The following is a 25,638-nucleotide window of genomic DNA, read 5'->3' on the forward strand; positions in this document are numbered from 1 at the left end:
TCTACTGGCTGTCCTTCAACATGATGCCCAGCAAATGCGTGACAAACGACCACCGGCTCAACCAGTTTAATCCGCTTACCCGCTTCCTATCCTTACCGTGTCTATATATGTAAATATATATTAATTTCTCCCAAGGGATTTTGTCCTTCTAGGAGTTTTTCCCCACCGGGTTTTCTCCTAGGGGTTTTTTTCGTCCCAGGGAGAGTCAGCCAACTTTGGCTTAACTTAGCACTTTACTTTATATGTTACATTATTAATACGCTCGCTTGTACAGTTTATCCTTAGCCGCTATATTATACTTCTTATACTATCTATTGATTTTCTGTGTTCTCCTCTACATCTACTCATGTAAAGCTGCTTTGCAACAATTAACAATTGTAAAAAGCGCTATATAAATAAAATTGAATTGAAAAAATTGAAAAAAGTAATGTTATGGTTAAGTGAATGTTAGCAGTTATCACTATAACCACTGCATATAGAGATTTTTTTAATATTTTGTTCAAATGTTTAATATATCTGCTGTTCATATGTTCATTTATTAGTGTGTTATATTATTAGAATGTTGTCCTGGTTTTAAAATAAAGCACAGCAATGAGATTTGAGAGTGTTTCTCCCTTTTCATGAAAAGTATCGGAACCGCGATTCTTGACTTGGTATCGGCACCGAAACAATATTTTTGGTACCGTGGCAACACTAGTCCATAGTTTCCATGCTAAACTTGCAGAGTGAAAAAAATTGCGCATTTGATAGACATTCGCAGCTTCCAATAAAAAGCTCTGGGCATTTGTAAACCACGGCTCAAATACAAGAAAATTCTCTATGAGACTGGTCTGGTGTTAGCCAGGCTAGCCAACAACTGTTTATAACTCTTACAGGTCTGCATCCCTCTCATCAGTACAAAACTATGAAGTGGAAAGACATTCACAGTTCTTGGACAAAGTTATATGGTAACATGAGCCACATGAAGTTTACAGCTCTGTTGTGTATCAGTTTCTTAGTTTATACAAGTTAAGTTTTTGAATAGGGTTTGTTTCCAAATAAACTCAAAATGTCCCTGATCTTTATTTCTATTTTGATTATATTGTTTACTTCTTAATTAGGGCTGGGTATTGTTTAAAATCTTTTGATCCGGTGTCAATTTTTTGATCCTAACAATCCTTTTTCCCGATACCCGTGTTTTACAATCCATTTAAACATCAACAAAAATACATTACACACAACTTTTATTTTTCACCTTAATTACAACAAATTCTGGTAACACTTCTCACTTAGGGTAATATTATTAATAAAACTGGTTGTGCTTTTTGGATAGGGATTTGCCAGCAGACACGCTTACCTGTTTTTTTTTATGAAAATAAGGAAACAAAAATAAAGAAATTAAGAATAGAATTAACACTGCTTTATTTTATGAAATGTAAAATGGTATTTAGCTTGGACTAACAGTATTTCAATAAGTGGGATCATTATAGCTGCAACTTTGACAAAATCTTTTACTGGGAAGATTTGTATGCATGTTTGTTTTTTGTAAACAAAGAACTGTAATACACCTCATAATTATCAAAATATTAAATACATTTGGGATTTTTAGAGTAGAAAATTTGTTCAATGTCATTTCATTCAAGTGAAATTAGCAAACCAGTTAATTGGAATTTTAGTTTGTTTTAAATAATGAGCCAGGCTTGTAAGCAGTGTTGTGCTGCGTGTGTGCCTCAAGTTTAAACCATAGACTGTAAAAAATAGGTTTAAACGCATCGTCCATTTGGGGAGACGAGGGCATGAAGTCTTGCAATGCGGAGAGACAGGCGCGAGTATTTCATAAGCAATGAGAGCTGCGCACGTGGGTCAAGTTTAAAACACCTTGTCTGAGACTGTTGTGGGAGACCCGTTTCTCTTCTTCCCTTCATAGCCAAAGCTCTTGAATGTGTGGTGTTTTGACCAGCTCTCCTCTTTCTTCACACAAAATAACCTATAACGTTATATAACCTATATCTATATAACTGTATACACACACAGGATATGTAAAAACATGCTTTTAAGTAAAGCAACCATGTTTTTGTAAAGATATTAATATCAAGTTGACTCCAAGAGTCTTATGTTTATTTGATGTTTATTTCAAATTTCTTGTTTGTATGAAGACTAAATACAAATAAAAGAAACTTTTGAAGTTTGTAGGTTCAGACATCCATTGTGGGCATTTTTTTATGGTGTTTATATTGATATCGGAATTCTATCGTATCGACCGAAATTAAGAAATATATCATGATAAAAAAAAATTGACCATATTGTCCAGCTCTACCCACACGTCGTGTTTTTTTCCCAAAGGAGGAATAGTGACCAGCCTCCGTCCAAGATACATCAGGGACTGGGTCATAAGGTTTGAGTTAAAAGATTCACGTTTGACCCAGTCGGGTATGTGGAAGCCTACATTGTTCAATTTGTTAATTATGTGTTCATTTGTAAGTGTTCGGTTTGTCCTGAGGCTTCTGATGGGCCATAATGTTATTTTTTGTAATGATCCTTTTTATTGTGATTTATGTGAGATTCAAGAAAGAGTTATAGTAGTTATATATACAACATAATAACAGACGGATAAGCTAATATGTGTTACTTATAATGTTAAAGGCTCAAGTAGTCCAATTAAAAAGGAAAAAAGTGCTGAATCAATTGAAAAACCTTAGCAATGTTACAGGAAACGCATCTCTCAGATAAGGAGCACATGAAGCTAAGGAGAGAGTGGGAAGACCAACAATATAGCTCCTCTAGTCGAAGTGGGAGGAAAAGAGGAGTTGCTATTCTTTTTAACAAGTCAGTGTATTGTTGTTATGAGAAAACTTTCAGTGACAAGGAGGGGAGATTTCTGATGGTGATTGGATGTGTAGGGGGCATTAAAATGACTCTAGTAAATTTATATGCTCCGAATGAGGATTGTCCTATTTTCTTTAAAAAAAACGCATCATAAATAGCAGATAATGTTGAAGGGACTATTCTTATGGGGGGGGGGAGATTTTAACTGCATTCTGAGAACATCTGTAGATAGACTCCCTGCTGACTTTGGTCCAAGGACCAGGAAATCTTTAACTCTTAGTGCACTGATGGATGAGTTGGGGTTGATAGATGTTTGGCGTCGCCTGCATCCCAAAGAAAAAGATTATACCTTATTTTCAAATGTACAATGTAGTCAATCAAGGTTAGATATGTTCCTGATGACTGGTGTAGATTCCTATAGAGTGACCCAATGCACTATTGAAGCAATTACCATCTCAGATAACGCTCCAGTCTCTCTGACGTTAAAGCGGAGTCTAAATAATAATTTTAAGTACTGGAGAGCAAATGTATCGATTCTAAATAACGAAATTATTCAACAACAAATTAGGAAAGTGTTATTAGAATATATTCAATTTAATAACAATGAGACTGTAAGTCCATCATTATAGGGGTCTCCTTTCAGTGAATCCATTGTTTGATGGAAATATATTTAAAACCTTTTGACAAACTAAAAGCGAAATTCGAGTTACCCTCAAGTGATTTATATAAGTATTTTCAAATAAGGAGCTATGTAACAAAACATAGTGATTGGGAACTAATAAGAAGAGAGCCTACAAATATAGAAAAGCATTTCATTAAATTGATTGAAAATGGTGGTGTAATGAAAAAACAAAATGTCCTTGATGTATAAAATATTGTTGACTGACATGTTAGATAATACACAACATAAAACAACAATGGGAAATGGAGCTGAATGTTATCTTGGATGACGATGTTTCGAGTAACATTTGCACTGGTTGTCATAAGGGTGTGGGCAGTCAGATCTGGAGGGAGTTTGATTGGAAGACGAAAATCAGATTCTTAAGGTCTCCGTTAAAGTCTTTCCTCACCAAGAGTAGTATGAGTGACAAATGTTGGAGGAACTGTGGATTGATCGGTGATCAAACATCTTTTGGAACTGTCCCAACATACATACATTTGGAAGGAAGGACATTAAGGGTATTTTGGAAAATCTATTAAAAGTGAAAATTTCTTTTGACTCCCAGACATTTTTACTGGATATCTTTCCAGACAATCTTTCTCAAGATCAAGCGTTTCTTTTCCATCTCCTCTTAATGATGGCAAGGAAAATGATAACGATCTGTTGGTTAAAGCCTGAGCCACCTAGCGTTGTTCAATGGACACAAAAGATAAGGCAAGTTTATTTAATGGAACGATTGACAGCACAAGTGCAATTAAAAACCCCGGGAATGAATGGGTCTAGGCTAAATGCTAACACATTCACGACGCGCTGTACAGTGCAAGATTGAAAAAAGGTAGATATGTATTAATTCGTCTAAGTTGAGGTAATAACAGTTTAATATGGCAAAAGGGTAGACCAGGGAGCTACACTGCGACCAAAATGGTCGCATATGCGACCTTTTGAACTGCCGTTGCGACACTAATTTTTAATGGGTCGCAAATGTGCTACCTAATGTTTTAGACAATATGCTATGATTTACTATGAGCATTTATTAAAACAGAAATGTGCATCTTAAGAATACGTTTTATAACGTGCTCTGAGCCATCAACACGTTGGCTTCATTTTGCGTGAAAGCACGTTGTGTCTCTCCCTATCAGTGTGCGTTTGCGTGCTCAGCTGTTTCTCAATGAATTGGGTGGGACGCGACGCAAGCGCAGTGTCTTCCTTGTTTCTGAACTTGAGCAGAGGTCTTTCTTCACTGAGGACCCGGGACTCGTATGGTTCCGGGTTTATATTTTAAATGGTCTGTCGGGTCCGGTTAGGTCCTAGTTTAATTACTTTGGGTCCCAAGTCTGATTAATGTTGTGTTTATAACCAGAGTCGATCGGAAAACGGCCATGAGCGCTACCGCGCTAAAGCTCGAGTGCAGATTCAGCGTGCCTTCGGTTTCTATGGCGATGGTTCTTGTTACGACCACGCGCTGCATTTTCTTTCTCACATTTTTTTAATAATCTTATTATTAATTAACCATATATTTTCTAAAACCATATCCATATTAAGTTTGGACAGAGATTGTAGCAAAAAGCAATGCTATGTCAAGCCAATTGCACTGAACGAGCAAAGCAATGTAAAGTCTGTCACCGGGACAGCAAGTAGACTTTTAAATCTGAAATAATGAGTGGATTAAGCTTTTTAAATCGGCAAGAGAGAAATAGAAAGATAGAGCAGCAGCAGTAAAAGTGCCTTTCTAATAGAAATTATTACCATTATAACATCAGTCATAACATCAGTCACATTTATAATCTATAGACCTGCACTGTCTATTAATATACTATACATAGTATTGTATTATATTGAGTTTGATAAAAGGGGTCTAATTGCTTCATATATCAGTGCAAAAACAGTAAGTGTTTTCGTGGTGCTTTGACAAACAGTGTCAGCTTTGTTAATGGCAAAGAAAGTTTGGGGTGGTTAGATTAATGAAATATAATGTGAAATTAATATTAATTTTCAATGAATCAAAGTATTGTGTTGTGTCACACATTATTAGTTCTACATCACATGTATAGTAGACCATTATTTGTCAGTGGGTAATAATTGCCCTTTTCACCGGCTACCACCACCAAGTAAATTTCAGATATGTGGGAAACAATGCAACATTTTAGAAAACAAGAAGGCATGTGGTTTAAAAGATGGCAAGTAAAATAAAAAGCATATCTGTATGCAATACAGTTTCATTATTGTTCATTATTATCCAGAGCGCCTTAATATAACTTGAAAAAAATATGTGCGACCAAATCATATTTTGCGCCAGTAACTGAAAAAGTTGGTAGCGCAAGTGCCACCAGTGGAAAAGGTTAGTGTAGTTCCCTGTAGACTATTCCTTTAAAACCTTAACGATACCCATCCCTACTTATATAGACTAGGAGTCAGGAGTTGGTCTATAAATTAAATTGAAAATATAACTAATGCATAATTTGCACACTGGGGTGTGAGGACCCTATTGTTTTTGCTCAGTTTCTTCTGTTTTTTCTTCTCCGAAATGAATCGAATTTTTGAGAGCCTAAACATGCTCGAAAACTCATGAAACTTTGCACACACGTCAGAAGTGACGAAAATTTACATGTGGTATAGGCGTCAGAAGTGGGTGTGTAGAAATGGCTCGATAGCGCCACCTGCAAAATTTCAAAAGAACAACCCTCCCACTACGAAAAACGTACAGATACGAAATTCGGTAGGGACATCTATCACCTCAAGATCTACAAAAAAGTCCCTTGGAACCAGGCTCTAAAACCCACAGGAAGTCTGCCATTTTTTTATTTTGCTGTGATTTCTGTGCAAATTTTGGCATTTCCAGGCTTCGAACTTTAACGAACTCCTCCTAGAGATTTAATCCGACCATCATCATATTTGGTCAGTATCATCTAAAGGCCTTTGCGATGTTAAATTGCGGAGCTTTTGACTTTTCATTGAAGGGTGCGTCCGTGGCGGCCTGACAAATTTCAGCGTTTTCGCCATGAAACAGGAAGTGGTTCTAACTCAGGCAAACAATGTTCAATCTGACCCACGCTTTATATGTTTGATAAGGGTCTTCACCTGAACCCATTTCCATGCCAAAATTCAGCTTCAGTCATAGCGCCACCTAGATGCAGCAGGAAATGCCATGTTTTACGCCATGATTTACTGCTCTTAGAGATTTAATCAAATCATCATCATCATATCTGGTCAGACTGATCTTAAGCCCTTTGTGATGATAAATTGTGAAGATCTTGACTTTTCGTTGAAGGGCGTGTCTGTGGCGGCCTGGCAAAGTGTGATGTTTCGCAATGAAACATGAAGTTGTTGTAATTCAGGCATACAATGTCAGATCTGTCCCCGACTTCACACATTTGATAAGGGTCCTGGCCTGAACACATCAACATGGCATAATTCAGTACCAGTCATAGCGCCACCTAGAGGCAGCAGAAAATACCACATTTCACACTGTGACTTACTGCTCTTAGAGATTTAACCATATTAACATCATATTTCATCAGTCTAATCTCAAGACCTTGTGTGATGATAAATAGCAACGACCTTGACTTTTCGTTAATGGGCGTGTCCTTGGTGGCCTCGCAAAGTATCGAGAAATGAATCGCATTTTTGACAGCCTAAACAAGCTCAAAAAAAGTCATGAAGCGTTGCATATGTGTAAAATGTGATTATTTTTTTTATTTGAAATAGGCTTTAGAACTGGAGGTGTAAAAATGGCTCTATAGCGCCACCTACAAAAACTTAAGAGAGCAGCCCCCCCCCCCGCGTACAAATATGAAATGTGGTAGGATAATGTATCACCCCAAGACCTACAAAAAAGTCTGTTGGAGCCAAGCTCTAAACCCCACAGGAAGTCAGCCATTTTGATTTTTTTCTGTAGTTTGATTGCAAATTTTGCCATTTCCAGGCTTCATACTTTAGCGAACTCCTCTTACAGATTTCATTAGATAAAAACCATATTTGGTCTGTGTCATCTAAAGGCCTTTGCGATGCTAAATTGCGGAGCTTTTGACTTTTCGTTAGAGGGTATGTCCGTGGCGGCCTGACAAAATTCAGCGTTTTCGCCATGAAACAGGAAGTTGTTATAACTAAGGCTTACAATGTCCAATCTGCCCCACACTTCACATGTTTGATAAGAGTCTTGGCCTAAACACATTTCAATGCCAAAATTCAGTTTAAGTCCTAGCGCCACCTAGAGGTAGCAGGAAATGCATTGTTTTACGCTGTGATTCACTGTTCTCAGAGATTTAATCAAATCGTTATCATATCAGGTGAGACTGATCTTAAGCCCTTTGCGATGATAACATGGATTAAAGTGAAAAAAAATCTTCTGACTGAAATTTTTTTCAGGCCAAGTCATATTCCTTTAACTTAATGTAGGCCAGACTAATGGCATTTTAAGGGGAGATTTTTTGCCATTAATTCCATATTAAAGTCTCCTGTAGCTGTAGTTTGCCTGGCATTTAAGATGAAGGCAAAACAGCTAAATAACTCACTAAGAAAACATGAATATCACCACCTTTAATTAATCTTTTATTAATTATTTATGAATTCTAAATGTATTTATTTTAGCATTTACTAATAGTTTTTTTTAATCAAAGTTGAAACTGTTAACATTAGTAAATGCACCATGAACTACTGTCAATTACTGTAATGACATAAACAAGAATTAATTAATGCTTATATACTCTATATTTTTCATTGTTTGTTCATGTTTTATAATGCATTTACAAATGTGAACAAATACAACTTTTTCATAATATATTATTCAGTACACAAACGAATAATCCAGGGTCTGTTCTGTTCACACAACAGCTTACAGTCACAGCTCTAATACAGTAACGTTATGTATATAAACCCTGAAAGACCAACTCAAGTTAAACTCGTGTACAATTCGCATAGGATGTCTGTTACCATAGTGACAGCTGTAAATTGAATGACTGTACCTTTATCAACAAATTATTATGTTACAATAGAGGCAGCGCTGATGTGCTATTTTATGCGCAATGTTTCTGCTGTTTACTTTCTCCTAAGACCTAAATGGTTGTGTTTATATGAGGAGCAAAGACGGGATTTGTGACGCATATTTGTATCTAAGGCCAATAAAGTAGCAAAAATACTCACAAGCTCAATGAGAAGCGAATGCGCAACTTGCATACTCCTCTGACACAGAAACAGCGAACGCATTTACTGTTGTTTGTGTTTGAATGGCTTAAAATCACTTGTTTTTAAACTGCGGTGCTTAAATATATGTACAAATCTTACGTTATTGTGACCACACCAAATGCAACTGCAAGAACCGACAGGTGGATGACATCAAAGTGCCGCGAGAGCATTTCGGAAGCAGTCTCCTCTAATGATTCCTCGAATCGCTCTCACGGCGATGTTATCTGCCTCTTGGTTTTTGTGGCGCCACATGAAGTTTACCCACGAGTTTAACAAACCTGTTGTATCAGCCACTGGCTAGATGAGCATAGCAATCAAAAACGTGACGCGGATGATCACGTACGGGAGAAATAATTTACCCCCAAAATACAGGACCACTAATCATATAATCAATACTGTGCAAAGACACGCAAGTTACCTGGATGTATTGGTTGTTTTAGCCCACGAACTGAAAGGCTTGCACTGGTCTTTTACACTTTTATCAATCTTCAAAACATCGGAGCCTTTCTGCATTATAAGTTTGTCCATGCTAGCTGAAATAAAGTTTTACCTCAGCTTAACGTGATACAGCCAGAAAACCCGGAGTGGATCCGGTGCGTAGTGATTACAGAACACTTACAGTGGAGAGAGGAACGTGATTTGGATCCCCTCCAGGCTTTGATCACATCCAACTTAAAAAAAGGTGAATACACGTCGTCTTTATGAAAAGTGAATTTAATAATTTTGCAATTGACGGAAATCCGTCTAGCGACGGAAAACTTTAATCCATGTGATAAATTGCGAAGATCTTGACTTTTCGTTGAAGGGCGTGTCCGTGGCGGCCTCGCAAAGAGTGATGTTTATTAGGGCCCGAGCACCGAGGAGCAGGCCAGAATGGCCTGCACCGAAAGGTGCGAAGCCCTATTGTTTTTGCTCGGATTTATTATTATTATTTTTTTTTACGTTTCGGGCCAATTTGGGGGCCTTAACATACTCAAAAACTCTTGAAAATTGGCAGAGATGTCAGAGTCGTCGGCCATTAGGACCCAACAAAGGCTGAAACTCGGGCGTGGCAAGGGGGCTCTGTAGCGCCCCCTGTAATGCAAAAACAAACATTGGGGCACAGATCGAGCAAAAATTTACACACATGTACGAGAGTTGGTACGCATATAGATCTCATCGACCCGAACAACTTTCGCCCTCTAACATTTAAGCTCCGCCCAACAGGAAGTCGGCTATTTTGGATTGTTTAAAAAATGCATGCGTTGAACTTTTAAATACTCCTCCTAGAGGATTCATGGGATTGACACCAAACGTGGTGAACATGATGTCGAGACATTGGACTTGCTAAATTGCGAAGGGATTTTTGATATCTCGAACGGTTATGCCATGGCGAGGCGACAAATTTATGGCGAAATCAGAGAAACAGGAAGTGTCTAATATCTAAAGCAAAAAATGTCTTATTGTGATGACACATGTGGTGATTGTTTGTCTGAAGATTCCGATCGCATCGATGTGCCTATTGTGACTCCCGGGTATAGCGCCACCACCAGGCGCCAGGAAGTGTGTCAGTCACAAAGGTGGATTTTTTTGACAGTTCCATTCGATGTTCTTTTAAATACTCCTCCTAGGATTTTCATGCAATTGACACGAGAAGTGGTCAACATGATGCCGAAACATTGTAGATGATAAATTGTGAAGGGATTTTTTATATCTCACACGCTGTTCCCATGGCAACGCTTCAGAATTTACTTTCATTTTAAAGGCATATTGAAGCCTTTCAGTTGACGTCGATGTTCTTTAAAATACTCCTCCTAGAATATTCATGCGATTGACTCCAGAAGTGGTCTACATGATGCCGAGACATGGTAGATGATAAATTGTGAAGGGATTTTTGATATCTCGAACGCTGTTCCCATGGCAACGCGTCAAACTTTTCTTTTATTTCAGGCATATTTAAGACTCTTGGCGTGCTTAGATTAACCTGAACGTTGGCACACACATCAGAGTTGTCGGCTGTTAAGTGTGCACAAACAAGTCACACATAGGCATGTCTCTTAAGTGGCTCACTAGCACCCCCGATTGTCTAAAATGTGGGGTTTCTTTTACCTACAGTCCCCAAATGGCTCAGTAAAAACATTAAATAGCCCACGGATATTTACCCACTTGATGCCCTTGCCCACCGTGCATAGTTTTCTCGGACGCACCGTGTAGCGGTAAAAAAACGTGCGAGGGCCCGCCATTGCTGCTTGCAGCTATATTTAGGGCCCGAGCACCGAGGAGCAGGCCAGAATGGCCTGCACCGTAGGTGCGAAGCCCTATTGTTTTTGCTCAGATTATTAGGGCCCGAGCACTGAGGAGCAGGCCAGAATGGCCTGCACCGAATGGTGCGAAGCCCTATTGTTTTTGCTCGGATTATTATTATTTTTTTTTTTTTTTTTTTTTTTTTTTTAACACTTTTGGCCATTTTGGGTGCCTAAACATACTTGAAAACTCTTGCAATTTGGCACACACGTCAAAGTCGTCCGTCATTGCGACCGGGCAAAGGCTGGAACACGGGCGTGGCACGGGGGCTCTGTAGCGCCCCCTGTAATGCAAAAACAAACATTGTTGCGCAGTTCGGGCAAACATGTACGCACATGTACGAGAGTTGGTACGCATATAGATCTCATCGACCCGAACAACTTTCGCCCTCTAACATTTAAGCTCCGCCCAACAGGAAGTCGGCTATTTTGGATTGTTTAAAAAATGCATGCGTTGAACTTTTAAATACTCCTCCTAGAGGATGCATGCCATTGACACCAAACGTGGTGAACATGATGTCGAGACATTGGACTTGCTAAATTGCGAAGGGATTTTTGATATCTTGAACGGTGTTGCCATGGCGAGGCGACAAATTTATGGCGACATCAGAGAAACAGGAAGTGTCTAATATCAAAGGCAAAAAATGTCTTATTGTGATGACACGCGGGGTGTTTGTTCGTCTGAAGATTCCGATCGCATCGATGTGCCTATTGTGACTCCCGGGTATAGCGCCACCACCAGGCGCCAGGAAGTGTGTCAGTCACAAAGGTGGATTTATTTTTACAGTTCCATGCGATGTTCTTTTAAATACTCCTCCTACAATGTTTATGCGATTGACACCAAAAGTGGTCAACATGATGCCAAGACATTGTAGATGATACATTGCGAAGGGATTTTTGATATCTCGAACGCTGTTCCCATGGCAACCTGTCAAACTTTACTTTCATTTTTAAGGAATATTTAAACCTTACAGCTGCATGCGGTAAACTTTTAAATACTCCTCCTGGAGAAATAATGTGATTGACTCCAGAAGTGGTCAACATAATGCTGAGACATTGTAGATGATAAATTGCGAAGGGATTTTTGATATCTCGAACGCTGTTCCCATGGCAACGCGTCAGATTTTACTTTCATTTTAAAGGCATATTTAAGCCTTTCAGTTGACGCCAATGTTCTTTTAAATACTCCTTCTAGAATATTCATGCGATTGACGCCAGAAGTGGTCAACATGATGCCGAGACATTGTAGATGATAAATTGCGAAGGGATTTTTGATATCTCAAACGCTGTTCCCATGGCAACGTGTCAAACTTTACTTTCATTTTAAAGGCATATTTAAGCCTTACAGTTGTATGCAGTTAACTTTTAAATACTCCTTCTAGAATAATCATGCAATTGACACCAAAAGTGTTCAACATGAAGCCGAGATATTGTAGATGATAAATTGCGAAGGGATTTTTGATATCTCAAACGCTGTTCCCATGGCAACGCGTCAAAGTTTACTTTAATTTTAAAGGCATATTTAAGCCTTTCAGTTGACGCCGATGTTCCTTTAAATACTCCTTCTAGGATATTCATGCGATTAACACCAGAAGTGGTCAACATGATGCCGAGACATTGTAGATGATAAATTGCGAAGGGATTTTTGATATCTCGAACGCTGTTCCCATGGCAACGCCGCAAACTACTTTTATTTCAGGCATATTTAAGGCTCTTGGCGTGATTAGATTAACCTTAAAGTTGGCACACACATCAGAGTTGTCAGCTGTTAAGTGTGCACAAAAAGGTCAAATATAGGCGTGTCTCTTAAGTGGCTCACTAGCGCCCCTGTTTGTCTAAAATGTGGGGTTTTTGTTTTACCTACAGTCCCCAAATGGCTCAGTAAAAACATTAAAAATAGCCCACTGATGTTTACCCACTTGATGCCCTTGCCCACCGGGCATCATTTTCTCGGACGCATCGTGTAGCGGTAAAAAAACGTGCGAGGGCCCGCCATTGCTGCTTGCAGCTATATTTAGGGCTCGAGCACCGAGGAGCAGGCCAGAATGGCCTGCACCGAAAGGTGCGAAGCCCTATTGTTTTTGCTCGGATTTATTATTATTTTTTTTTTTTTTTTTTTTTTTACGTTTCAGGGCAATTTGGGGGCCTTAACATACTCAAAAACTCTTGAAAATTGGCAGAGATGTCAGAGTCGTCGGCCATTAGGACCCGGCAAAGGCTGTAATTCGGGCGTGGTAAGGGAGCTCTGTAGCGCCCCCTGTAATGCAAAAACAAAAATTGGGTCACAGATCGGGCAAAAATATATGCACATGTACGAGAGTTGGTACGCATATAGATCTCATCGACCCAAACAACTTTCGCCCTCTAACATTTAAGCTCCGCCCAACAGGAAGTCGGCTATTTTGGATTGTTTAAAAAATGCATGCATTGAACTTTTATATACTCCTCCTAGAGGATGCATGCGATTGACACCAAACGTGGTGAACATGATGTCGAGACATTGGACTTGCTAAATTGCGAAGGGATTTTTGATATCTCGAACGGTGTTTCCATGGCGAGGCGACAAATTTATGGCGAATTCAGAGAAACAGGAAGTGTCTAATATCTAAGGCAAAAAATGTCTTATTGTGATGACACGCGGTGTGTTTGTTCATCTGAAGATTCCGATCGCATCAATGTGCCTATTGTGACTCCCGGGTATAGCGCCACCACCAGGCGCCAGGAAGTGTCAGTCATAAAGCTGGATTTGTTTGACAGTTCCATGCGATGTTCTTTTAAGTACTCCTCCTAGGTTTTTTATGCGATTGACACGAGAATTGGTCAACATGATGCCAAGACATTGTAGATGATAAATTGCGAAGGGATTTTTGATATCTCAAACGCTGTTCCCATGGCAACCTGTCAAACTTTACTTTCATTTTGAAGGCATATTTAAACCTTACATCTGCGTGTGGTAAACTTTTAAATACTCCTCCTGAGGAAATGATGTGATTGACTCCAGAAGTGGTCAACATAATGCTGAGACATTGTAGATGATGAATTGTGAAGGGATTTTTGATATCTCAAACGCTGTTCCCATGGCAATGCGTCAAACTTTACTTTCATTTTAAAGGCATATTTAAGCCTTTCAGTTGATGCCGATGTTCTTTTAAATACTCCTTCTAGAATAATCATGCAATTGACACCAAAAGTGGTCAACATAATGCCGAGATATTGTAGATGATAAATTGCGAAGGGATTTTTGATATCTCGAACGGTTCTGCCAAGGCAAGCTGACAAATTTATGGCGAAATCAGAGAAACAGGAAGTGTCTAATATCTAAGGCAAAAAATATCTTATTGTGATGCCATGCGGGGTGTTTGTTCATCTGAAGATTCCGATCGCATCGATGTGCCTATTGTGACTCCCGGGTATAGCGCCACCACCAGGCGCCAGGAAGTGTGTCAGTCACAGAGCTGGATTTTTTTGACAGTTCCATGCGATGTTCTTTTAAATACTCCTTCTAGGATTTTCATGCGATTGACACAAGAAGTGGTCAACATAATGCTGAGACATTGTAGATGATAAATTGCGAAGGGATTTTTGATATCTCGAACGCTGTTCCCATGGCAACGCGCCAAACTTTACTTTCATTTTAAAGGCTTATTTAAGCCTTTCAGTTGACGCCGATGTTCTTTTAAATACTCCTTCTAGAATATTAATGAGATTGACACCAAAAGCGGTCAACATGATGCCGAGACATAGTAGATGATAAATTGCGAAGGGATTTTTGATATCTCGAACGCTGTTCCCATGGCAACGCCCCAAACTTTACATTTATTTCAGGCATATTTAGGACTCTTGGCGTGCTTAGATTAACCTAAAAGTTGGCACAAACATCAGAGTTGTCGGCTGTTAAGTGTGCACAAAAAGGTCAGACATAGGCGTGTCTCTTAAGTGGCTCACTAGTGCCCCCGTTTGTTTAAAATGTGGGGTTTCTTTTACCTACAGTCCCCAAATGGCTCAGTAACAACATTAAATAGCCCACTGATGTTTACCCACTTGATGCCCTTGCCCGCCGTGCATCGTTTTCTCGGACGCATCGTGTAGCGGTAAAAAAAACGTGCGAGGGCCCGCCATTGCTGCTTGCAGCTATATTTATTATTATTATTTTTTTTTTTTAACACTTTTGGACTTTTTGGGAGCCTTAACATACTCGAAAACTCTTGAAATTTGGCACAGACGTCAGAGTCGCTCGTCATCGCAGAAATCCAAAGGCTGGAACAGGGGCGTGGCACGGGGGCTCTATAGCGCCCCCTGTAAAGCAAGAAAAAACATTGATGCACAGATCGGGCAAAAATGTACGCACATGTATGAGAGTTGGTACGCATATAGATCTCATCGACCCGAACAACTTTCGCCCTCTAACATTTAAGCTCCGCCCAACAGGAAGTCCGCTATTTTGGATTGTTTAAAAAATGCATTTGTTGAACTTTTAAATACTCCTCCTAGTGGATTCATGGGATTGACACCAAACGTGGTGATCATGATGCCGAGACATTGTACTTGTTAAATTGCGAAGGGATTTTTGATATCTCGAACGGTTCTGCCATGGCGAGGCGACGAATTTATGGCGAATTCAGAGAAACAGGAAGTGTCTAATATCTAAGGCAAAAAATATCTTATTGTGATGCCATGCGGAGGGTTTGTTCGTCTGAAGATTCCGATCGCATCGTTGTGCCTATTGTGACTCCCGGATATAGCGCCACCACCAGGCGCCAGGAAGTGTGTCAGTCACAAAGCTGGATTTTTTTTGACAGTTCCATGCTATGTTCTTTTAAATACTCCTTCTAGAAAAATCATGCAATTGACACCAAAAGTGGTCAACATGATGCCGAGAGATTGTAGATGATAAATTGTGAAGGGATTTTTGATATCTCAAACGCTGTTTCCATGGCAACGCGTCAAACTTTACTTTCATTTTAAAGGCATATTTAAGCCTTTCAGTTGACGCTGATGTTCCTTTAAATACTCCTAGGATATTCATGCGATTAACACCAAAAGTGGTCAACATGATGGCGAGACATTGTAGATGATAAATTGCGAAGGGATTTTTGATATCTCAAACGCTGTTCCCATGGCAACGCTTCAAACTTTACTTTCATTTTAAAGGCATTTTTAAGCCTTTCATTTGACGCCGATGTTCCTTTAAATACTCCTTCTAGGATATTCATGCGATTGACACCAGAAGTGGTCAACAAGATGGCGAGACATTGTAGATGATAAATTGCGAAGGGATTTTTGATATCTCGAACGCTGTTCCCATGGCAACGTGTCAAACTTTACTTTCATTTTAAAGGCATATTTAAGCCTTACAGCTGCATGCAGAAAACTTTTAAATACTCCTCCTGAGGAAACAATGTGATTGACTCCAGAAGTGGTCAACATAATGCTGAGACATTGTAGATGATAAATTGCGAAGGGATTTTTGATATCTCAAACGCTGTTCCCATGGCAACGCGTCAGATTTTACTTTCATTTTAAAGGCATATTTAAGCCTTTCAGTTGACACCAATGTTCTTTTAAATACTCTTTTTAGAATATTCATGCGATTGACGCCAGAAGTGGTCAACATGATGCCGAGACATTTTAGATGATAAATTGCGAAGGGATTTTTGATATCTCAAACACTGTTCCCATGGCACCGCGTCAAACTTTACTTTCATTTTAAAGGCTAATTTAAGCCTTTCAGTTGACGCCGATGTTCTTTTAAATACTCCTTCTAGAATATTAATGAGATTGACACCAAAAGCGGTCAACATGATGCCGAGACATAGTAGATGATAAATTGCAAAGGGATTTTTGATATCTCGAACGCTGTTCCCATGGCAACGCCCCAAACTTTACATTTATTTCAGGCATATTTAGGACTCTTGGCGTGCTTAGATTAACCTAAAAGTCGGCACACACATCAGAGTTGTCGGCTGTTAAGTGTGCACAAACAGGTCACACATAGGGGTGTCTCTTAAGTGGCTCACTAGCGCCCCCTTTTGTCTAAAATGTGGAGTTTCTTTTACCTACAGTCCCCAAATGGCTCAGTAACAACATTAAATAGCCCACTGATATTTACCCACTTGATGCCCTTGCCCACCGTGCATCGTTTTCTCGGACGCACCGTGTAGCGGTAAAAAAACGTGCGAGGGCCCGCCATTGCTGCTTGCAGCTATATTTATTATTATTCTTCTTCTTCTCCGAAATGGATTGCATTTTTGAGGGCCTAAACATACCCGAAAACTCATGAAAATGTGCACACGCGTCCGAAGTGGCGAAAATTTACATGTAGTATAGGCGTCAGAAGTGGGCGTGTAAAATTGGCTCAATGGCGCCACCTGCAAAATTTCAAGAAAACAGCCCCCCCACTATGAAAAACTTACAGATACGAAATTTGGTAGGATCATCTATCACTCCAACCCTGCGTTCCAGTTCGTTTTTTTATGAACTTCCCTCGCTAACTTCCCTCAGTCTCGTTCACTCGGATGTACGTCATTGCTTACGTTGTACGAGTGCCCACTACTGCTAGAACACCTGAAGTGGGTTGAAATGGATCGCCCTAAGCCCTTGATCACATGGAAAGTGGAGACCGCCCCCCTCCATGTGCAAAGCGCGAGTTGCTGAAGTGACGTCACAATCGTGTTGGATTGTGGGATATGAAGCTGCATGAAGTGTACATATGAAGCAGACTCGCTCCCTCGGTCAAAATCGAGGGAGCGAGGGTCTGTCCACACAAACTTCCCTTGTCCACTTGACGAAGTGGAACGCACTTCAAAATGGCGACAGGGATTCCCCCGAGGGGAAGTGCTTAGGGAAGTTCGCGAGTGTGTGTCTAAAACTGGAGTGGAACGCACCCCAGGACCTACAAAAAAGTCTCTTGGAGCTAAGCTCTAAACCCCACAGGAAGTCAGCCATTTTGAATTTTCTCTGTCATTTTTTGACATTTCCAAGCGTCGTACTTTAACGAACTCCTCCTAGAGATTTAATCCGATCATCATCATATTTGGTCAGTATCATCTAAAGGCCTTTGCAATGCTAAATTGCGGAGCTTTTGACTTTTCATTGGAGGGTGTGTCCGTGGCGGCCTGGCAAAGTGTAATGTTTCGCCATGAAACAGGAAGCTGATGTAATTCAGGCATACATTGTCTGATCTGCCCCTGACTTCACACGTTTGATAAGGTTCCAGGCCTGAACACATCAACATGGCATAATTCAGTAACACTCATAGCGCCACCTAGAGGCAGCAGGAAATACCATGTTTGACGCTGTGACTTACTGCTCTTAGCTATTTAACCATATCAACATCATATTTCACCAGTGTAATCTCAAGACCTTGTGTGATGATTAAAAAGTAACAACCTTTACTTTTTATTAAAGGGCGTGTCCGTGGCTGCCTGGCAAAGTATCGCTAATTGAATCGCATTTTGACAGGCTAAACAAGCTCAAAAAGTCATAAAACGTTGCACACACGTCAGAAGTGACACAAATTTACATGTGGCATAGGCGCCAGAAGTGGGCGTGCAGAAATGGCTCGATAGCGCCATCTGCAAAATTTCAAGAGAACAGCCCCGCCGCTACGAAAATCCTACAGATACGAAAATTGGTAGGGTCATATATCACCCCAAGACCTACAAAAAAGTCTCTTGGAGCGAAGCTCTAAACCCCACAGGAAGTCGGCCATTTTGGATTTTTGCCTTGATTTTTGTGCAAATTTGGTAATTTCCAGGCTTCATACTTTAACGAACTCCTCCTACAGTTATAATCCGATCATCATCATATTTGGTCAGTCTTATCTTAAGACCTTTGCAATGTTAAATTGCGGAGATCTTGACTTTTCATTGGAGGGTGTGTCCATGGCGGCCTGACAAATTTCGGCATTTTCGCCATGAAGCAGGAAGTGGCTCTAACTCAGGCATACAATGTCCAATCTGCCCCACACTTCATACGTTTGATAAGGGTCTTGGCCTGAACACATTTCAATGCCAATATTCAGCTTCAGTCATAGCGCCACCTAGAGGTAGCAGGAAATACCATGTTTTATGCTGTGATTTACTGTTCTTGGAGATTTAATCAAATCATCATCATATTTGGTCAGACTGATGTTAAGCCCTTTGCGGTGATAAATTGTGAAGATCTTGATTTTTCGTTGAAGGGCGTGTCCGTGGCGGCCTGGCAAAGTGTGATGTTTTGACATAAAACAGGAAGCTGTTGTAATTCAGGCATACATTGTTCGCTACGGGGCAAGTAGACAAGTAATTTGAGTGAATACACACAGTAATAGTAGCACGCACGGCTTTGCCGGGCAACATAAAGCAAAATTGATAGAAGTAATGGGGTTATGTCTCAACACGGAGTTAACAGCCGCAGCGGTAACGCCGTTAAACCCACAACCTCTTTAGTTAAGACGACCTGATGGAGCGCAGCGTTCTAAGAGAGTAACACAAGCACACATACATACAGGTAGCTGCTTAGAAGCCCAGACGACCTGAGAGAAACCAGGGCGCTATAACTTAGAGGCATAAGAATGTTCAGTACTCACCGACAGAACTTTTGCGGCTAGTGAATGCATATTGAGCAAGAAAAACCTCACGAAGGTGTTATGTGAAGCCCAACCAGCCGCACGACACACATCCTGCACAGTAGTACCCTGAAACCAAGCCCATGATGAGGCAATAGCCCTCGTAGAGTGTGCCCTCTTATTAAAAGGGGGCTCCAATCCGCAGCTCTCGTAAGCTAGCGTTATAGCATCCACTTACCAGTGAGAGAGCCGCTGTTTAGACACCGCTCTGCCTTTAGTAGCGCCACCGAAGCACACGAAGAGTTGGTCCGATGCTCTAAAGTCGGCAGTACGGCTCACATATGCCCTCAAGGCTGTGACAGGGCAAATAGCCTCCTGGTTAGATGCGTTCTGAGATGTTGCAGGCGCTGCAGATAACGCTGATAGGGAAACTACCTGATCGCGAAAGGGAGTAGAGAGAGATTTAGGTATTAATCCAATCTTGGGTCTCAAGACGACATTACAATCTCCCGCTTGTAAATCCCCAACGCGTTTCGTAGTAGCCAGTGCGAGAAGAACAGCCGTTTTAAGAGACAGGTCTTTAATAGAGCAAGACTCCAGTGGTTCGAACGGTGGTCGTGAAAGTGCACTAAGCACTACGTCTAAATCCCAAGGCGGCACCGAAGGGGTGCGAGGGGGTTTAGTCTTCTCGCTCCTCTCAGGAATCGGACAACAAGTGCGTGTCTTCCTATCGAGTGCCCTTCCAAGGGGGGGCGTATCGCCGCAATAGCCGCCACGTAGACTTTAAGCGTCGACGGCGAGCTGCCGGCGTCCATCCTATGCTGTAAGAAAAGCAAAATGTCCGACACCGGGCAGTTTAACGGGTCGATGCCGTTGCCCTGACATCATTTTAGAAACACATTCCACTTAAGATTGTACAAGCGCCTCGTAGACGGCGCTCGCGCCTCAGTCAGCGTGTTATCCACCCGATGCGAGAGATCACTAAGGTTATCTAACGTTATGTTCCTCTCACCTGCCATGCGCATAGGTTCCACAGCCCTGGGTTGGGGTGCCATACTGAACCTTCCACCTGAGTCAGTAAGTCCCTCCTTAAGGGAATCTGCCATGGAGGGCTTAATAACATCTCTCTCAAATTCGGATACCACGGCTGGTTCGGCCAGTCTGGTGCGACTAGAATTACCGTGGCTCTCTCCTCCCTGATTTTGCATAACACCAAGGGTATGAGTTTTATCGGAGGGAAAGCATACAGTCTGGTTTCCGGCCAGCGCGATGTCAACGCGTCACCTTGTAGCGGGGAGTGAGTGAGCGAGAAAAACAGCGGGCAGTGCGTGTTCTCGCTGGTCGCGAACAGGTCTATCGACGCCCTCCCAAACTGGCTCCATATCAGCTGAACCGAGTCGGGATGGAGCCTCCACTCTCCGCTGGGGAGGCCGTTCCTTGATAACATATCCGCTCCTCTGTTCAGAATGCCCGAGATATGTGCTGCTCTGATGGAGAGTAAATGACGGTCCGCCCATAGAAAAAGGCTGGCCGCCTGCTCGAATAGGGCTTTTGAATGAATACCTCCTTGGCGATTTATATATGAAACCACCGTCGTGTTGTCCGTCCGTACTAGAACATGTTGACGCTCGAGTTGTGGACGAAATGTCTTGAGCGCTAACATTACCGCTCTCATTTCCGCATGTGAAGCAAGCCTAAGTGACAAACTGGAGCGGCTGATGCCATCAGACCCAGCAGCCTTTGAAACTCTCTGAAGAGGACAAACCGGCCGGTTCTGAAACGGCGAATGTACAGCGTTAATGTTTCTACACGTTGTTGCGAGAGATGAGCGCGCATCGATGTAGAATCCAACAGAACTCCCAGGTAAGAAATTGATTGACTCGGTATGAGTTTGTTTTTCTGTACATTGACTCTGAGTCCTAACGCTTCCAAGTGGGGCATCAATGCTTCTACGTGACTGATTAATAGATCGCGAGATTGAGCTAAAATCAGCCAGTCGTCCAGATAGTTCATAATGCGGATCCCGCTTGCTCTGAGGGGGGAAAGAGCCGCATCCATGCATTTCGTGAACGTGCGCGGGGCTAAAGCTAGCCCGAACGGTAGGACGGAATATTGATAAGCTGCGCCCTCGAACGCAAATCTCAGAAAACACCTGTGACGGGGGGATATCTGAATATGGTAGTAAGCGTCCTTTAGATCGATCGACGCAAACCAGTCCCCAGGGCGCACTTGCGCTAGGATCTGTTTCACGGTTATCATTTTGAATACACGTTTGCGTAGCGCACAATTGATAGGTCTTAAGTCCAGAATTGGTCTCATCCCACCGACTTTCTTGGGCACTACAAAGTACCGGCTGTAAAATCCGCTGTTCAACTCGCCGTGAGGGACACGCTCTATCGCTCCTGTCGAGACTAGAGCAGGTTTTGTATCTCCCGTCTCAGGACAGGGGCATTTTGCGGTGTTGTTAATGACTGTACCACACCATTGCAACGGGGCGGTCTGCGTCTGAACTGTAGAGAATAGCCGTTCTCTATTGGCGCTTTTCCATTGCATAGTACCCCACGGTTTAGTTTAGTTTGGGTCGGGTCAGTTTACTTTTGGGAGCTTTTCCATTGGGTGCAGGTCGTAGTACCCGATACTTTTTTTCGTACCACCTCGGTTGGGGTTCCAAGCGACCCGAGCTGATACCAAACGTGACGCGAAAACACTGTAGATCACTGATTGGTCTGAGAGAATCGTCACGTCATCGCTATAATGTAAATATTAGCTTTAGCTTACTGCTAGCTTGCGCTGTCTCAAGCAAACATGTTGTTATCTGTGTTCTGCTATAAGTTTCCAAACACCCTTTTAGCGATGAAAAACATCCACAGGTTGAGAATACGGGACACCATAACAGTTTTTTCCAGACTTGCAGTTTGTGGCGGCACATTCGCGACCTGCACGTCCGCATTATATATGCTTAAATGCAACTTGAATGAGGCTCAGCGGAGCACCGTCGATTGATGCCACGGGTCGGGTGTTTGAACAGAAACTGTCATGTGAGACAGAGGTAGTTATAAACGCGATGTGCAAACATCTATTTGTGGTGGCCAATTTTAATTTTGTGGTAGACTGAGAAATAAATGAATGTATGGGAATGTACAACAACGCTCTCACGTGTATGATGTCACAGCAGTAGGCAGCGTAAATATAACGACACGCCTATAATCCCTCCCACTCCGAAGTGATACTAAACTCGATGGAAAAGCTAACCACGCCAAAGTGAGGTGAGCTGACCCGACCCAAACTAAACTAAACCGTGGGGTACTATGCAATGGAAAAGCGCCATAAGATGCTTAGTACACAATCTGATACACCTGGAATCGCCTTCCAAGCTTCTAGAAATTGGCATAGCGGGCGAAGCTGACCGTGCATTAACGTTTGCGACGTGTTTTCTACAAATGAGCCTGGCCCTTGCGGAGCTAGAAATATCAGCGGCGGGGCGGCACGTAGAAGCTGATTCTCGTTCAACGGCTCGGTGGCGACGTCCGAGTTTAACTGATAAGCACTTTGTACATTTCTCAACCTCGCGCTGCTTGACGGTAGGGCCTCGGTCGCTATATGATGGCTGTGAGGAGGAAAAAGCTCTTTTTGTGGTGATGTTTGTGTTTTTATTACATTTACACACACAACAGTATTCATAACAGTATTTACAACGGTATTTGAACAATGAATGTCGCCCACAGGAACAGAGAGGGGCAGAGGAACCCGGCGTGTAGACGCCTGCCCCCTCACGAGCGATCTCCTCCTCTCGCCCTCTCCATCAGGAAGAAGGCTTGCGAGCCTGATGCTGTCCGCCTCGGCGTCGAGGGCTCCTGCCACGACCGTGACCTCCTCGGGGCTGCCAGTTCTTAGGGCGCACATCTGGCTCCTGACGCGGTGGTGCGGAGAAACCAGCTGATTTTGGAGGGCGTTGTGCTGACCGCGGGGCTGAAGAAGAGCGCGATCTAGTCACCTCATGCTGAGAGGAGCGTCTGGGAAGCAGCTGACTCATAGCGCGTGAGCGCTTTTGTGCCTCTGAAAAACGCTCGACGACTGACTCCACGGCGTCACCGAAGAGGCCGGCGGGAGTAATCGGAGCATTCAGCAACGCTTTACGCTCGTTGTCCTTCAGCTCAGCTAGGGTGAGCCATAGGTGGCGATGAAGGACGACCATGAAGCCCATAGCTTTTCCGATAGCCTGGGCAGAGAGCTTCGTTGCCATGAGAGCAAAATCCGTGGCGGCACGTAGGTTGCGTACCGTCTCAGCGTCGACATCATCATCCAGCGACTTCAGAATCTTCGCCTGGAAGACTTGTAAAACGGCCATAGCGTGTAGCGCCGCCGCCTCACCAGATGATGCATAAGCCTTGTCCACCAGATGGGCTGTCATACGACACGGCTTTGACGGCAGACCGCGCTCAGCGCCGAGTGACGCGGAGAAAGGGCAGAGGTGTGCCGCGACGTTCTCTTCCATGGGGGGAATGCGCACGTAACCGTGGGCTTCCCCGCCGTCTACCTGCGAGAACATACCGGGTGCCTGGAAGCACGCCGATTGGGGTGCAGACCATGTCTTGGAGACCTGATCGTGAACATCAGGGAAGAAAGGAGTCTTCCTCCTCGGAGCGGCCTGCTGGCGGCCCGATTGGTGGAACCATGAATCCAGTTTGCTCCTCGCCGGCTCGTCGGGCGAAGTCCAGCTGAGGTTCAGCTCCTTTGCCGCCATCTCCGTAATTCTGGACATCTCTGACTGTAAATCCACGTGAGACGGGCGCTCCCGCTCCGCCTCAGCCCAGCTGGTCGATGCAGAAAGAGACATGCTGTCTTCCTCGTCCTCAATACCAAACGAGACAGCCACGTCCGAAGCAGAAGGGGGGCGGAAAACATCCGTTTTATTTCATATTTCATGCTTTAACACTTGTTTAGTGTTAATACACATTGTTCTTTGTGAGTGTTAACATGGGTCCATCCCTGCCCTGTGTCTCAAACAGTTCCATAGCCCCCTAGGTCTAGCTTTAGATGCTATTTACACTTTATTATAATTAAACTGTGCAAAAGTACCAATTCTTTGCAATACGTGTACAAATGGTAATGGATGCTATAAACACATATTGGCAGATACTGTTTGCACCTCAGTATTTTCCTTTACATTAACAGGATGCAAAAATAAAATAAAATAAATGATATTTTTATGGTTAAACACGCTTTGGAAAACACTTGAATTTTTCTCTTTTATGTACTAAAGACAAGACACAGTGCTAGTACAGCATTAGGATTAAACAAAAGTATATTCAGCATTAAGATTAAACAAAGGAACTTAATATGAGTAAACGAAACAAATAATAAATTCATGAGACCTGAGACTGCTGGTTAGATGAACCAAAAGCGAATTACATCTCATTTTTGACACTCAGACACACCCGAGCCAGTGGAAATATCAGAGGAGTGGCCGAAAAATGGGCACCCTCCGTGGGATACAGGAGCGCTGTCCCCTGCTGGTCGAATTTGGAACTCACATCGACATCGTCTGAGCAGACTTTTAAATAAGCGCTATCTTTACTAACTGACCTTAGATATGAAGTTCACACAACCATATTCTCGACTAAACTAGACTTAAAACTAAATTTAGTTTTACAAAAACTAATATTGAGAAGCAGTTATTAGGCTATACGTCTATTGAATCGGCTTGTAAATAAGTAAGCGCGAGCGTAGGGTCACGTGATTTTCGGTGATGGAACAGTACAAAGACCGTTTGTCAAAGCAGCCTCCGGAGGTCGCATATGCAGGCTGCATACGTCATCAAGCCTGGTTTAAGTTAACTGAGCATTACATTCGTAAGTCATAAGCATATTACAACAATTTACGAATAACTTAAAATAATAGTCAACTTTAGAATTGTTAATATTCTGAATTAAGTCTTTATGACGAATGCATCCTACAAATGCGACCTCCGTACAAGGAAGCTGACTGACACGCATCCATATCTACGCATGTGCAATGCTTTTCGACTTTCCCGCCCATAGTCATCTTTATGGATTTGTCTGCACACAACGGAATATGTTCCAAGGTATAGTATTACTTTATCAACTTGTGATTTACTTATTAACTTGTATATTATAATAAACAACTTATATTTACTTTAT

The 25,638-nt window shown here is 42.1% G+C and overlaps 1 protein-coding gene across 9 annotated transcripts in view; it reads right to left on the reverse strand.

Annotated features, from left to right (window-relative positions):
- Positions 1-25,638, reverse strand: part of zc3h13 (zinc finger CCCH-type containing 13) — a 301,826-nt gene that overhangs the window by 238,119 nt on the left and 38,069 nt on the right. The gene's annotated exons all lie outside the window — the stretch shown is intronic.

This window comes from Paramisgurnus dabryanus, chromosome 4, assembly GCF_030506205.2.
Source record: "Paramisgurnus dabryanus chromosome 4, PD_genome_1.1, whole genome shotgun sequence".
Lineage (NCBI taxonomy): Eukaryota > Metazoa > Chordata > Actinopteri > Cypriniformes > Cobitidae > Paramisgurnus > Paramisgurnus dabryanus.